This window comes from Corylus avellana, chromosome ca7 (genome assembly GCF_901000735.1).
Source record: "Corylus avellana chromosome ca7, CavTom2PMs-1.0".
NCBI lineage: Eukaryota > Viridiplantae > Streptophyta > Magnoliopsida > Fagales > Betulaceae > Corylus > Corylus avellana.
In genome coordinates this window covers 13,422,814-13,428,201 of record NC_081547.1, presented here as the reverse complement: position 1 = coordinate 13,428,201, position 5,388 = coordinate 13,422,814, and the positions used below count along the sequence as shown (strand labels likewise).

Genomic DNA, 5,388 nt, shown 5'->3' with positions numbered 1-5,388 from the left:
AATTCATACATCAGTAAATTTTAAAAAATTAGTAAAAGAAATAATTTTTCTGGATTTTTTTTCAATTAAAAAATTTATTAATTTAAATTATTTTTCAATTAAAATAATTTTTTTAAATTTTTTTCACCGTTTCTCTGGCTCTCCGTCTCCGGCCAGCTCTCCCTCTCTTCTTTTCTCCATTTTCTCACTCTCGATCTCTCTCTTCTTTTCTCGAATTTCGTTTGATCTCCAGCTCTCCCTCTCTTCTTTTCGTCATTAATTTTCAAAAAGCCAAACCCAAAAAATCAAAACCCACATCAAAAAATAAAAAAATTAACTTGAAAAATCAAAAACCCAAGCGTCAAACCCAACAAATCTTAAAAAACCCAAAAAATCTTATTATGCTTCTCTTCTCCTTTTTATTTTTTCTTCAATCTGCTTCTCTTCGATCTTCTTCTCTTCTCCTTTTCTTTTTCTTCTTCTTCTTCTTCTGCTTTTCTTCTGCTACTTAGTCTTTTTCTCTTTTCCCTTTCCTTTTTCTTCTTCCCTCTAGAGAGAGTTGGCCAGCTGTGCAGAGAGAAGATCAGGGAGATTGAGAGAGGAGAGAGAGTGTGAGGAAATAAAAGAAAGGAAAAGAATAAATGTTGAATAAGAGAATAAAGGAAAAGAAGAATAAAGAATAAAGGGAATAAAGAATAAAAAAATAAAGGGAAAGAAGAGGGAAAAAGTTGAATATCCCGCTCTTTTTTTTTTTAGTAACGTGCCAACATTTAATATGTCAAAAATTTCTGACGTACTGTTTTAGCGCTTTTTGACATGCTGAAACAGCACGTCAGAAATTTAAAAAAAAAAATATTAAAAAACAATGAAGAAGATAGAAGCGTACGTGCAGAGAGAGAGAGAAAAAAAAATTTTTAAAAAAAATTTTAAGGTGTGCACACGGTGTGTTGGAACTTGGAGGAAAAAGAAAAGGAAAAAAAATCAGAAGAATGAAGAAGATATAAGCGTGCAGAGAGAGAAAAATAAATAAATAAAAGAAAAAAAAAAAGGAAGAGAAGAAGAATGAAGAAAGGGAGAGAAGAAGATCAATGAAGACGATATATAGAAGCGTGCAGAGGGAGGAAAAAAAAAGAAATTAAAAAAAAATTAATTAATTGTTTTTTTTTTTTTTTTGAACAAATACTCGATTAATCTTATTGCTAATGATCAGAAAGTGGGGTTAAGGCCCCTACAAACAATCAAGAGAAAGAGCTAAATGCTCCTTCATTACAATGTCATGAATACAATTTGGAGTAAGGTTCCTCCAAACTCTATCACCAACACCTTGTATGGCTGCTTTCGCCAACCTATGAGCAGCCTCATTTGCTTCCCTAGGAACATAAACACAGGACCACCTTGGGAATGTCTGTAGCAGATTCTTTGTATCGTCCACTAGATGTCCTCCACGTGGTCATAGATGGATTGATAGCATCCACAATCTGCTTGGCATCTCCCTCCACAATAACAAGTTGCAATCCCAGCTCCCTCATAAAACGGACAGCATGAAATGCTCCTAGAGCTTCCCCTGTTGCAGACTCCAGGGAACCCCTTCTTGTTTTGCTCATTGCCGCTACAACCTGCCCTCTCTCTTCCCTTATGACAATTCCAATTCCCATTATATTTTGGGTTGTGTCAAAAGCCACGTCCCAATTCGCCTTAAAGCTTCCTGTCTCCGGAGCTTGCTGTTGTGGAAATTTATTTAACTCGCAAGTGCACGAATCAATTGTAGTTAATGGATTGCAAGTGCGAGGTCGAACCCACAGAGAATTGTATTCTTGAAAACAATTTTAAATCTAAATTAATTAAATCCTAATCTAGTTCCAAATTTTTGAGAGATTTTTCTGTTTGAATGAAAAAAAACAAAAGCATGAGCAATTTAAAGTGATTGAAATCTTATGACGAAACACTAAAGTTTCAAAATCCACACTCACAAATTCATAACAACATAATTTCATGATCTATAATATTCCCCAAAGTTCTCACATATAAATCTTAAGTTTGTTTTACTATTGCTTCAAAGAATTAATCAAAAGATCCCATGTATCCATTCATAACCCAAATCACAAAAGAAATCCAATATTCGATCAAATCATTAACTGTATCCGTAAATCACAAGAAAATATCCAATCTTTATCAAAACATCAATTGTATCCAGAGAATAAATCACAGGGGAAATCCAATTTTTAACAAAGAAAACCAAGCAATCAATTATATTGAATAATCTTAAATCATCAAGTGTATCCTTGAATCACAAAAGATATCCAAGTGTTATTCAATCCAATTGATTAGAAGTAAAACAATAGAGCAATTAAACCATTAAATTGGGAAATATTACATACATGAAACAAAGTTGTTAATCATAAGTGAGGCTTCATCTTCAACCTTAGTTGAAGGTTTAGCCTCTCATGTTATTGAAAGACAAAACAAAATTGATTGAATTCATAATGTAAAATCGAGTACTTACAAATAAGAATCACAAAGTAGAGATTCAAAAGTTAGGAAAACCTTAAACTCTCTTCTTTCTCCTCTGCAATCTTCAAATTCGTAGCCCCCTCAACTAATCTGATAATTCCCTATTTATAGACCTAAAACTTAGGGTTTTACAAGTTGAAATCGGATACAATTCGTCCAGGTTTGTACCATTTAATTACGGGACGATTTTGGAATAGTAAACGTCCGAATTAGGAAAATCTATTTCACAATGAATTATAGTATTTTGAGTTAGCTTTCCAACGCCACTTGAATCACCTCAATCGGATATGTGAACAAAAAGTTATGGTTAAAATACTGAGACATGTAGAATCTGAATTTGAATCCAATTCGAAATTTTATCCAATCTTATCCTTAATCCGATTTACCCATTTCTTGGATTTGGTTAAACTTAACCACATCATCTAGGTCTTCTCAAAGTATATTTTCTTCAACACCTACAAAATACTAAAAACACAAAACTAACACAGAACATCAGATAATAACACAGCTAAAGGATTAACACAAGTAAATTAAGGGGTCAAAATATGCAATATTTGGCACACATCAAACACCCCCAAACTTAACTTTTGTTAGTCCCTTAGCAAAACAAAACGAAAAATAGAATGAAAACAAAACAAAACAAAACATAAATCCTCTTTCGTGGGAGAGACGATTGCATTTAGCATATGCAACAAGTCTTTTAAACCCCTAGGCATCCCTAGTGGACGAGTGAAGTCTCGTGAGGGCTTAACAGGAATGATACCCACAAACATTGTAGTACTATGTTGTTAACAAGAAAGAAGTTTCACATAAACCATGGTTCTCATTCATGAGCAAACTTAAAAAGACAAACACCATTATCACTATCAAAAGGAAATCCAGAATCAAATCACTCATAAATGAACAATTTAGACTTCATATGTTCTGAAATGTGTAAAGTGTAATTAGCATACAATCATGAAGCTTTCAGCTTAAACTCAACACAAGTTCCATAAAATTTGTAAGAATCCCTAACAGATGAAACAACCAAGGCAAGATATGCAACTTTTTTTTTTTTTTTTTAACAGACTTTGTAGTGTCTAACTCCCTTAAGCTTTCTAATTGACCCATGTAACAAGTGTTAGGCCAATGACTCCCAAGCCAAGTGGCTTTAGGGCACTAGATGTAAAACATCTCTAAGGGCTTAGTAACTTAAGTCAACAAGGCTACGAAGCCAGACTAGCCATATCTTAAATCAATATTGAATTTCACACCTTTTGACACGAACACTCAATGCTTAATGAGGCAAGAGGTCCGGTTACTCAACGAAAAACTCAACATGATCTTTCTTTTCTTTTTCCTTCTCTTTTTATTTATTTATTTTTTATTTTTATATCTTGCAAGCCAATGGTTATTCATCAATAGGTCATCCAACAAATCTCAAAGAGAACAAGCTTAAGCTCAAACATCATACCTCACAGAAAACATGCTAATGTGCTCATAAAAATTTATCTCAAAACAAGTGAAATCTCTTTTACCCAAAAATAAGTCAAAGGACTCAGACTCCAAATGACATAATGATGTGTTCAACCCTTTAAGCAAGCTAATGAAATGCAAACCACAGTCACAGTTTAACTCAAACTTGACAAAAACATAGTATAATTTTTTTTTTTTTCAATTTTTTTTTCTTTTTAACACAAAAAGACAAATAAAAATAAACAAATAAAGACAAAAACAAATAGACAAAGTGTTTTTCCATGCCCCCAAACTTGAATCACACATTGTCCTCAATGTAGGCAGAAACACAATACCAAGAGGTATAAGGAACCAGAGTGAGCAAAGAGACAACCCCCAAACTTACTCGTAATAACACTTGTCCTGAAAAACACAAAAATAAAACAAAAATGAAGATAGACGAAACAACACAAAAAATGACCAAAAATACCAAAGAAAAAGGAATGCCTCCCATAAGCGCTAAGTTTACAGTCTTCAGCCAGACTTTTCACCGCTGATGATTAAGTAGACGACGTAGGATCTTCCAAAGGCAATTCCTCACTCTCCAAAATTTCCAGTTCCAAGAATGGCTTCAACCGCTAACCATTGACCTTGAGAGCACTTCCATTCTTAGGATCCTGGATTTCGATGGCTCCATGAGTAGAAACTGCACGCACTATGAATGGTCCAGTCCATCGGGATTTGAGCTTTCCTGGAAACAGATGCAGACGTGAGTTGTAAAGGAGGACTTTCTGACCAACTTCAAATGATCTTCTCAAAATGTTTTGGTCATGGATCTTCTTCATCTGATCTTTGTATAGCTTGGCACAGTCGTAGGCATCATTCCTCAATTCTTCTAATTCATCTAGCTGTAGCTTCCTTTGCTCACCAGCCTTGGTGAGGTTGAAATTTAGCTGCTTTATAGCCCAATAAGCCCGGTGCTCCAATTCCACAGGGAGGTGACAAGCCTTGCCATACACAAGTCGGTAGGGAGACATGCCAATTGGAGTCTTGAATGCAGTCTGGTATGCCCACAGAGCGTCATTGAGTCGAAGAGACCAGTCCTTCCTTGTCGAGTTCACCGTCTTTTCTAATATCCTCTTGATTTCTCTGTTGGATATCTCAACTTGCCCACTTGTCTGAGGATGGTAGGGAGTTGCAACTTTATGAGTAATACCATACTTCTTCATGAGTTTCTCAAAATATCGGTTGCAGAAATGCTTCCCCCCATCACTGATGATGGCACGTGGTGTCCCAAAACGTGCGAACACATTTTCCTTCAAAAATTGCAACACGACTCTGTGATCATTAGTCTTGCAGGCAATAGCCTCCACCCACTTGGAAACATAATCCACCGCCACAAGGATGAAAAGATACCCATAAGAATTAGGGAAGGGACCCATGAAATCAATGCCCCAAACATCA

General features: G+C 35.2%; 1 pseudogene; it reads right to left on the bottom strand.

Moving 5' to 3' along the window:
• Nucleotides 1–1,349: 1,349 nt before the first annotated feature.
• Nucleotides 1,350–5,388, bottom strand: part of LOC132187884 (uncharacterized) — a 10,015-nt pseudogene continuing 5,976 nt past the window's right edge.